Below are 11913 nucleotides of genomic sequence, written 5' to 3'. Positions count from 1 at the left end.
AAGGACATGATCTATTTGTTCACGTTATGTGAAAAAAAAAAAAAAAAAGACCATGATTGGGATCAGTAAGTTGGGTACACCAGTAGGAAGTCCTTACTTAGTGGATGATGGGCTGATAAATAAAGATGGTAATATAGTGCTCCAATAAAAGTATAGTCAATGTAAAAATATACACAGTACTTAGGTATTTTGGTGCACGCTATCTGAACATGTGTGTATCTGTATTTTTGGTGTTTGTGGTGTGTACAAGTGTGTTCATGAGCACTCTGTGTGTATTATGTGCATGGGGGTGTGTAATGAACGTGTCTTGATGTGTGAGTATCTCAGTATATGCACATGCGTCAGTGTGTGTGCTTGGGTGGGTATCTGATGTGTGTCTCTGTATGTAGGGCTGTCCTGATTGATAAGCAGATCAGGCAGACTAGACAGTTTCCTGGAGAATACTCAGGGACCACAGATATCTTTCTCAATATTAATATTTCTCTAGAGATTCATTAAGTTTAAGTGGTCTCTTTTCAATTGCAAATATCCTGGGAATTGCGTCTGTCACTGTATCTTCGTGTGAGTTATTCTGATTGAATTGTGTTCCCCCTAGCACTGGCTGGCCTCCTAGCGCTGGCTGGCCACATTCAGAGATAAAAACTCAGGCAAGGGTCTCAGAAAAGGAAAGCCAGGGGACACTTGGGTGGCGGGTGGTGGCTCGCTGGCTGAGGCAACACCTCCTGAGTCGTCTCCCCAGGTCACAGGGATTCCTCCTATCTGTAGGACTGGCCAGTGCCTGGAAATGAGGGGAAAGTACAGAGAAGGAATTCAGATGAAACAAATGAAAACTCAGTCAGCTGCTCTCACACTTTGCTGAGTGCCATACATGCCTTGTACGTTTTTGTGCCTCAAAGGTTTCCAGGTGCTCTTTAGAGTTAGGGTCATGCCTCCTATTATTCAGAACAGTGAAAGGGCAGATTTGTCCCCAGTAGACACTGTCACCCCATGGTGAGCACAAACAGAGGATGGCAAGGGAACACACTCAGTGACTATGCCCTCCTCTGCCTCACAAGGCCACAGATGGAACCTGTGCGAGAGGCTCATGCGGGGGCCAGAGGCAGTGACCCTCCCTTCAAGGGCTCCTCCTTCTGCTCTCTGAGTCCAGGCCCTCCTTTCTGCATTCTGTTTCCCTTCTCTTTCCTGCAACTTCAGCCTTTCCTTTCCTGTCTACCTGGTCTTTCTTACCAAGACTGGAACATGCCGTGTTATAACCTATTAAGCCGGCAAAATAAAATCCCCACTCCTTTCATCTTGTGCTCCCCTGAGAGATCTCATCTCGGAGCTGGATTTCATTAACTCCTCTATGGTGCTGATTCCCAAATGAATAACTCTCAAATCCTCTTCTGTGCTGTGTACTTCTATATCTTACTAGTTACTTAAAGACCAAAGAGAAAGATCCCTGGGTGGATAAACTTTCAGGTTTTGGAGTCAGACTTAGAAACTTGGGGTTAATTCCAATCTTGCAGTTTATTTGCTGCATGACCCTAGGAAAGCATGTGACATCTCTCTGCCTTGACTTCTTTATCTATAAACTGGAGAAACTAAGAGTATATACTTGATAGGGATTTATGATGACAAATGAAGTAATACATTCAAAGCACTTAAAAACTGTGTCTGGCATACAATAAGCATTTAATAAATACTTCCCAATTCTTTTTATTACTATTATTTGCCCCTCCTCTTGGATGACTCATGCACATGTTTAACAGAACTCCTGATCCTCTCAGCAAATGGCACTTTCCTCCACTCAGCTATTTCAATCCGAAATCAACAGTTTCCTTAGACTTCTCTCATGCTGGTCACTACCAAGTCCCCTATGCTTTGACTTCAAGGTGTTCCTTCAGTCATTCAGCATCTCAGGTACCACTTCAAGCCAGCCATATGTCGTGGCTCACTTGAGCCGCTGAAATGGTTTCCTAATTGGTCTCTTGGCTTCCTTTGGGCCCTTTTCCCCAACTTATTCTTCAGCATACAGCAACTAGAGTGAATTTTAAAAGCGTACATTGGATTATGTTACTCCTCTGCTAAAAATTCTCTGTGGTTTCCCATTGGACCATGGCCAAAGTCAAAATCCTTATGTGGAAGAGTCTATAAATTCATTTACGCCTTTTACCGTGTCCACTTCCCCGTCTGCAGCCACTCCTCCCCTCACTTGTGGTGGCTCAACCACACAGGCCTTCTAACAGGTTTTCAAATGTTACAGGGGCTCTTCTCTTTTGCAGATTATAATTTTGCTTCTAGTGTCTGTCTAGAATGTTTTTCTCCCCTTTTGGAATAGCCCCCACTTCTCCTTTGGGCCCCAGTCAATGTCACTTCCTCAAAGAGAACTTTCCTGAACCTTGAATCTTAACTTAGGACCAGTCTGTTATTCCTTTCATGGTATCCTTTATTTTCCATTATGGCACTTAACCACGGCTTGCAATTATGTATTATCTGTGTGCTTATTTGCTTAATGATATTCCTTTCAACAAACATTGTAATATGACAGAGATCATATTTGTCTTGTCCATTATTTTATTTCAAATGTGCAGCAGAGCAGCACTTAATCAATATGTGTTGAATCCATAAAGTGAGTGAGTGAACTGTGGCTGATGTAAATACTTGTCATTTCAGTGAGGAAAGCACAGTAATATAGATATAAGCAAGTTGTAAGATGTTCCTAAGTGTTTTGATGTTAAGTGATGGAATCCAGAACTGTGTGCTGTACACAGATTTAATACTATTTCATTCTGTACTTGACAAAATGACCTACTCTGGTAAAGGAGTAAGCACATAGTCTTTGCAGCAAACCTGGGTCTGAATTCTATCTTAATCATTTACCAGTGGTGTAGCCTTGGCTAGTTGCTTAACTTACCCTGATCTAAAATGTCCTGTTTTAAAAATGGTTATCTTAACACCAGCTCCAAAGTTGTTGAGAAAATTGAAAGGAAGTCAATGGCTCGCGTTAGTTGCTTAATGAATAAAGGTTAGCTGTCATCTTCACTGAGAGACCTTTATTTTGGCAATTAATTATGAAAGGGAAAGAAATAGAAATCAAGAATGATAAACTGTTGATTTTTTTGCTTTCATATCCAGAAAAATCTGTCCCCAAATCATATAAAGTCCTGAAATAACGGGCAATTGAAGGGAAAAATTAAAGTCCATGAACTTTACTGAAATCAGATAGATTGGTTTTTCACATTCCCAGGGCAAATGTACAGACGTTTCACAGGTCTGAAATGCTCTTTAAGGGGGTGGCCTGTTATTCCTTCTACCGATCTCACATGGCTTTTCAGTGGCATTTTCATCAACACCGTATTTCATATTCCCCCCACCTGACCATTTTCACTGCTGATCTGAACACCCCATATATTTTTTCCTGGAGTGCATCTTACTATGAACTTGGTTTGCTTAATTCCACTTCTGCCTGTTTTGGGTCCGAGTCAACAAGTAGACTATCAATACCAAAAAGTAGCAGAATACAACACCCCAAAACATGACCATACGAATACAGAACTTGCCACCCCAGAATATGTTGCTTTGGTATATTGGTGTTTGTAGCTGTACGCACTTGTAAAACACCAAATGCAGGAGAGACTTTCTCTGAACCTCCCTTATCTGCCTAAAGATAAGTCCTCCAAAAGGAACTCAATATTCAGAGATGACCCGCCTGGCAGTTTCATCAATCAGGGAGAAGGACTGATCCTCCTCACAAGGGACTAGAATTCCACACCCTCCCTAGATAAACTGTCACAAACTCTCATACCTTCCATCTATTCTTCTTCCTAAAAATAATCTATCCTTCCCTGAGAGGTCCCCACCCCTTCTCTTTTTCCCTGTGAAAATGATATTCAATCCTGAATTCTAGGCCACCTTTGGTATCTCCCTGGGTCTCTTCCATGTATACATGAGGTATATACATTAATAAACTCCTGTTTTTCTCTTATTAATCTGTGTTTTGTTACGGGTTGGTCTTAGCCAAGAACTCAGACAGGAAAAAGGAAAATGATTTTTTTCTCCCCTGCAATACTAACAAGGGAAGAATCTTGTCACTGGCTTATGCCAGCACCTAGCACGGTGCCTGGAACATACAGTGTGCTCACAAAGAACCTGAATGAGGAGAAGGGTTACCTCCACAGCCCGAGCCTCATTATGCCCCTTTGCACTGCTGTTTTTATCATAGCTGAAGTATAATGCAAAAATCATTCCCCAAAATTCACTTTCTTGTTAGAAAATCTCTTGAAATGTATGTAGGTTAAAGCTGCAGGCATTATACTGTCCATTAAAGGAGCTGAAAAGAACTTTCTTGAGTCACACCTCACACTGTTTAATATTCAGGATGCACTTAACATTCCCTTTGGATGAGGAGACTTGCTTCCATCTCTTGGTATATCTCCAGTTCTCCACACAGTCATATACAGTATTAAACATGGACTGGAGACTGTGGGCATGTGTGTACATCTGTCATCCTTATCAATTATGAAGTCCTAAGAAAGTGGCTTAGCCACTTGAAAAGTAGGGAGGAGACAGGGCTGAAGCTCATAGATACGTTTTGAAAATAGAATGTGAAATTCTTGGTGTCCTTTTCAACTTTATGGTAAGAAAACAGAAGGATAGTTTGCTTTTCACAGCTCCACTATCAGATAAAATTACCTTAATGTTTAAAACAAGTTTAGCTAAGAAATTGATTACTTTTAAAGAAAATCTGTTGCTTTACTTAAAAGTAGCCTTATAGGCACAGATTCTCAATAATCTGCAAGTTAATAAACAATGAGTTTCTCTTTTTCATGTTTCACTCAAAATCACTGCTATCTCCTTTCTTTTCTGTGTTAGTGAACACAGGCTCAGGCATGCTGTGTATTTAAGCTTTAGAAAAAAGATAATGCTATTTGGTTATCCTAAGAATGCTACATTTGATAGTTCTTTTCAGGAAGATTCATTTAAAAGCCTAGACATAGCTACATCATAATTTTCTCCAATCAACAAAGAAAACAAACCACCAGAAGACTTAATGACTACTGACAAGAAAAGGTTGCCTTCCAAGAATTTCCTTAAAATTCTATTTTTATCAGTTAGTGAAATCAATGGAATACCACATTTTGCCTGTGTGTGTACGTGTGTGTGCATGTGTGCACGCATGTGTGTTTAACTCGCTCCCTCTAACATTTTCCCTCCTCAGTTTTATCTGAAACATCAAAGAGACTTCACAGTAAAACCACTGCATAAGTTATATGGTAATCTATGATTAAAAACAGAAATAAACATACAATAAATTTCTTAAGAACTTGTGTTTTTATAGCAATATTTTGTATTACTTCACATATTCCTATTATGAAAAATGCATTTGATGGCTTAAGTTAACTTTTTTTTTTGGCTTTCTCTTATATTGTGAAAAACCATTTCTTGAGGCTAGGCTCTTCTAATATATTTTGGACATCAAATTAATTTTTCTCTATTATGAGAAAAATGGAGAAGGGAAGTGCAGCTAATTAAAAATAAACAATAGACATTCTAAAGTTTATGCATTTAAATTTTGATTCTAAAATTATTATAGAAACATATTTAATCAATATCAGAGATACTCAGACACATGAACTGAGACATTTCTACTCTCACTTTTTGACTGATGACCTTAACCTTCTTCTCCTACACTGAGTTTATTGTAATCATTTTAGCATTCAATCTAAATTTAGGTTGAGATACTTTTTAAAATTTGAGTCTATAGGTGATAGAGGAAATGTCTTGAATTACTTTCAGATAATCTTACAAAATATATTACCTGTATCTAACAGTAAATAATTGCAGCATAATGAACTGAACTCTCAGAATATTTTCCAATGAACTGAATTCTAGGTAAGATGACCGGAGAAACAGACATGATTGAATTCTTCTGGTCTTTCAATCTCTGTATCTTCCACACAATATTTGGTTTCAGTTTCCTTAAGTCATTTAGGGCTCCATTTTTTAGTCTCTCATTAGTAGGCTTACACACACTTGGATGAATAAATGCATTTTGTTTTAGACACTAGGGAGTTGTCTTATGTTATATATATTAAGCCTCTTTTTCAAATAGAGTGTGATTTTTACATTAGAGTTTACCTGCTACATATTCCTACTTAGGGTAAAACAGAAATGAAGGATTTTAATCTTTCTGCAAGACAATTTGGAGGTTTTATTATTTCATTGAGGTACATTTTTATAATTTACCATCATTGTCAATAGGATTTAACGATAAATCATATATAATATTAACTTTTCTATACAATTCTTTTAAATCATAATTTCACCTGAATTTTTCATGTGAAAGAAGTTTTGGGAAAAATATTAATACTTAGGATGAATAGCACATCTGCCTTTTGAGAAGTAGGAAAGGGAAGATTGAGATGGAAAGTAAAGAGATATTATTAATAGGCCAGTGTTATTTTGGAACATAAAACAAGCAAACGATGAAACCCAAAGAAGAAGTTTTATTACAAGTAGTTATATCCCAAGTACCATTTTAAAAGGTACATTAAATTTTCTACAGTTCTGTATAAATCAAATGTCTGTGTTTACACCTTTATTGAAGCTCTCTATTTTACTAGGAGCAAATAAAAAATATCAGCAACCTACAGAAAAATTTCGAAGTTCTTTGCAAGGATGTAAAAATCCAAGCATATTTTTAATTGTTATCACACTAACTTGGGGTACAGAATTATGCAACCATTTTGCCTATCGGACTCTCTTTGCACCTTATTTTGCATATTGTGCTAAATGCCAATAGGACTTAACTGTCATCCTCTGGAATTTTTGCCTGAAAGAATTTGAACAAGATACAAAAGATAATGAAGGGTGGGAATTGTGGTTATGGACTTTAATTCTACCGTATTTCTGTTCTGTTATTACAAGTTTCCAGGACTTGGACTATAGACCAATTAGGTGACGCAAATTATAACTGCAGCCCTGATCAACAACCTTGAAAATTTTGGCAGGCCTTGTTCAAGAGAGGGAGTAAGTGAGAGATGATAGACGTTCTACCAAACAGTTCTCTCTGTTACTGGAAAGTTAGCTCAATGTGTATGCTGTGCTGATAAGCAGTTGCTGGAAAAGTCTTTGTCAACGAGGATAGAAGTGTTATTTTCCAGCTAGGTTCTATTTTTATTTTAATTCACCAATATCAACCAGAAATCGTTATTAGCAGCCCATTTTTCAAGGTAAGAAAGAAATACAGACCAAATAAAATGAGCAGAAACATTAATCACCTTTGATAACAACATTGCAATCAATAGACCACAGCTATCCAGGCTTCTTCCTGATACTGTTTCTTTTCATTTGTGTTTTATGTTAAAGGAAGAAATTACATCAATGTTCCTACAAAATAGAACTCTATTGCAGAAATAGGTGATTTAATTTTAAAAATTATATTATCTGAATTACAAAATTCCAGACCCGTCATTTTTCAGTGTTAAAGATTTCTCAACAGAAAAGTAGCTAATAAATTATCTAATAGAGTTTTACATTTCAAGCGATTAGCACAATGCCTGTCATGTATTTAGGACCTGGTAAAACTTAATAGTCTTCATTATTATTGTTATCTTTTCCTGGTTGTAATAGTCATTATTATTTAGTGTTCACTGTGAATTCACAGAATAAACTGTATATTGGAAAGGATGCATCCAGATTTTACTTCTGTAGTTTCTACATTGGTCCCTTACTAGGGTGGCTGGGAATTAAAAATGAGGCTCGTTAGGTCTAGGTGAAATCCTAGGTAAAAGTGTGAAGTGCATGACATTTTTACTTTTAAAATTTTTATATCCAGTGCCTCTGATTGGGAAATTTAACAGATTCGTCTATTCAAGGTTAAGGTACATGCTTCTGCACTTTCAGCTCTTTCCCATTTATTGGGGCTGGTTCCTTATTCTGCTCTTTTAGGGTTTTGTTCTCTGTTATACAGGGGGTCTGGGAGATCTCTGAGCAATTTATTGGTGCTTGAATATTAAAAACTGAGTATAGGTTAAGATAAGTACCTTTTGGGGTTAGAGTTTGTAGTTCTCTAACAAAGGAATTAATCTGATAAATGTAAAAAATGCTGAATTGTCAATTAGAATCAAAGCCTAATGACACATCCCTAGCACCTTGTAGCCTTGTCAATACCCCTATCCTTGTCTTCTAGGGTTTCTCCAGCTCTCTCTTCACATGTTTGGTACCCACCCTTCAATTCCCTTCTGCAGGCAGCCCCATGCCTTGGAATTGATAGAGACCACATAGACCCAAATGATTGGTGAATGCCTCTGATTGTAAACTTACCCTTCTTTCTAGATTTACTGCTCTGTTGTCCCATTCTCTGACATTTCAATGGGATTAAGCAGATGAATCAATTTGAGGTGGGATTAGGATTCACAGCAGCACTATGTGGTACTCCTCCTGCAACACTCTCTTAATAGCTTTTTTCACATCTTTTGAAACCATGGTGGGAAGGGCAGGATGGATACGTGGGAAAGACTAGTGTTTTTCATGCTCAAATTAGAGGATCTGATATGGATCTATTACTATTTCCACTGAAAGCTCTTTGCAGTGAATAGCTTTTATAATTGTCTTAGGCAAATGTGCTGTTCAAAAGTAGTAATTCCTTAAAAGTAAAAACAATACTCTTTTGAGAATATTTTACTATCCTAAATAAAATGAGCCAAGGTGGGTACAATTCAAACTCTTGCTTAGAAAAAAAAATACAGTGTGCCTATCCAATCGTGTTGAAAGTTCTGATGAAACTGATACAGTGCAGAGCAATAACCATTCTTATACCTGTGAGTTAATAAAACAAACACCTCAATAACACTCTGGGGAAAAGGAGATGCCTTTCTAATGAAACTCTGAGGAGTCATCTATTTGATATCCAGAACCCTTTTTATTCTTTTGAGCAATGTTGCTGGCAGACATGGAAATAACTCCCTGGAGGCTATTTCCAACTCAACATTGTAACTCAGTTGAAGGGATGGGGGTGTGTGTTGGACCTTTTACCATAGGATTGGCATCTCAGTAAATGAAGGACCGTAAAGGAAAAGAATTAATAAGAAAAAAGAGAAGACTATCCACCAAGCTGATCACTAGTTATCACTAGTTAAAACCACTCTGTGTTCTAAGTGATTTACTCTTTTTCCTTCTTCTAATAATCTCTTAACATATCCTTGTTTTTTGTCCCCTATTGAAGAGAAACAAAGCAGCATATGCATATTTTTTAAATAAAAATGTATGCATATGGGTGTGAATATATATAAACATACATATGTAGACACACACACACCCATAGCTAGACAAATAAATCCTGCTGTTTCCCTAGATAGAAAAGTCTTTGATTATGAATCTGAGTTCTGACTAAAGTTATTACCTCAGAGCTTCTCTTTACTTAACTCAAGAAGTATTTAAGGTTCAGGCATTAGCCTTACCTCTTGGTCCACAGTGTTCAAGAGGCAAGCGGCATGGGGTACAGGCTAAAAAACTGTGGGTCACACACTGCAAAGAGCACTCCACTTGAAAGTCTCACATTAAAAACAACAACAGATTTTACCCATGCTACCTTTTTTCCCAATGACCAATAAACATCGTACTATCCTTAAATTATCATAGTTAGTAGCTGTGGAGTTGTATTGTCAAGCAAGCTAATTCCAAAAACAGCCATTTAAAGCAATGATGCTCTTCTATTTTTAGATGATATTAACTTTTCTACTAAAGTCTCTGCCTAAATTCCCAGTGTAGCAGAAAGCTACTACCTCTACTGAATTAGGCTAATGTAAGTATCGTTCACTGTGGACGGGTTCTTTGAGTTTGCACATGTTACAGGGTCTTCCCGAGTATGTACTGCAAGTGTGGCACATCCTAGCTTTTGGAAACGAAGGAAGTCTAAGAAAAAAAGGGCAACAGTCAATCATTTTGTCCTGTTCAAGCATGCACATGTTTTATTTAAGTATTCTCCAAAGGTCTATTTTTTTCCAGCATAATGCAGATATTATGCTACCCTTTGAGATAAGATATATGAATTTAAAACAAAATCGGCAAAACAATGACCTTGGCTAGTCCATATGGTACACAGAAATAATTACACTTCACTTACAATACAGATGCACTTAACACAGTCATCAATAGTCATTCACCACCAACACAGTTTATTTTTAAATCACCTAAAACACCAAAAAGTTTTTTTTTCTTTTCCAAAAGTCTAAAGAAATGAATAGTTCGGGATAAATGATAAGTTGAAAAAGGAGGCATTATTGATAACTGAAATAATCTAACTGTATTTTTTAAATGCAATATTAATATCATGAAAATATAACTTCTCATTGGGAATCAAAAGACCTAGGTATTCCTGATTGTGGTTTCCTTAGTCTATTTTTTAAAAAGTTTTTCAACAAGTGCCATCAAAGAAGTTTCACTATATATTTGCTCTAGAAGCATAAAGTGACAAAAGGCAGGTGTTAGTATAATTGTTAATATTTACGCTCCAGGAAGATTAGTAATTTTTTAAAAGGCATACTAGGAATAAAGCCAGTTCTTCCCGACAGTAGGGCTTATTTTACTTTCACTCAGCAAATGTTTTTTAAGATCTACTATGTGCATAGCACTGTTCTAGAAGCTGTTCTAGAAATGGGAAGCAAGAAATTTTCTGGCTTTACTTGACAATGGCTGGATTAATTCCTTTTTATGATAAATCATGATAAGCATTTTAAAATCTCTATAATAGAGGGATAATTATTAACTCTTCCCATGTACAGAAGCTAAACCTTATTCCTTATAGTGGTGGTTTGGAATGAACAAAACTTCATTGGACATAAAACTTTTTTACACTGTCACGTGCAGACATGTTTGCTGTTAGATTTCAAAGGTGAAAAGGTATAAAGACTTTTCACTTAAATGTACATAGAGATCAACTTTGTATTATTAAACTTCCGTCCTCCTGATTTAGTGGAGAAAGTTGTTCCTTGCAACATACAGGAATCTTACAGAGATAAACTTGTGTTGCCTTCCCCAAATGCATAGAAAGCAGGCTTTCATCAAATATTGCTACATAAAGCACTGTAGTTTATCTCTGCATTTCAATTCACATTAGTTATTCTCAAAACGTATTCAAGATCTAAAGCAAAATAAATAATACATCAAGTGAGATTCTGGGATCATTGATCCTGTGGTATTAGTCCCAGCCAACTCTTTTTATGAAACATACGGTGATATATCTAGTATCTGGGCTTTTCCATAATAGCAAAGAGGTTAGAGATAATTCATAGACATCAACTCCTTTTTTTCTAATTTTTGACAAGGGGATTGATGATGATAATCTACTTACAAGATAAATTGTTGGGGGGATACAAAAGTAGGAAAGTCACTTGAGCTACAAAACATTAGTTGATGACGATAAACACAACAGAAAGGCGCTATAGAAATACAGGAACAACTAATGCACTGGCCTGGGATTACAGTGGACCAAATAATATTACTGAAAAACAGTTATGGCACAATAGTTTTGAATTAAAAAGTTATCTAAAACCTGGCCATACTGAAGCTTTTCTATGAATGTGGCTGTTACTGTATCTATGAAGATCTGGAAAGAACAACAAAAAATCCTGATTCCTGATACAACAGGTGTACAATGAATTATTGCAGTTGTAACAGTATCTAGGTGCAAGGTAAAACAATAATTAATATTGAACTATCTGAACACCTTAGTTTATTAATGAGCATCCCCATGAGCAATGCTGCAGTTCTAAAAGGAGTTAATTGGCACAGCCCACCATGGAATATGACAATCAGATTGTTGTAAGTGCACAGAAATTCCCCCTTTCTACAATTACAAGTTATCATGCCTATTCTGAAGACAACATAAGGACACCGATATCACTGCTCCAAAGAATTCTAGCATGCATT

The sequence above is a fragment of the Manis pentadactyla genome, chromosome 7, assembly GCF_030020395.1.
Source record: "Manis pentadactyla isolate mManPen7 chromosome 7, mManPen7.hap1, whole genome shotgun sequence".
In the NCBI taxonomy this organism is placed as follows: Eukaryota; Metazoa; Chordata; class Mammalia; order Pholidota; family Manidae; genus Manis; species Manis pentadactyla.
Note: the sequence above shows the minus strand (reverse complement) of the source record.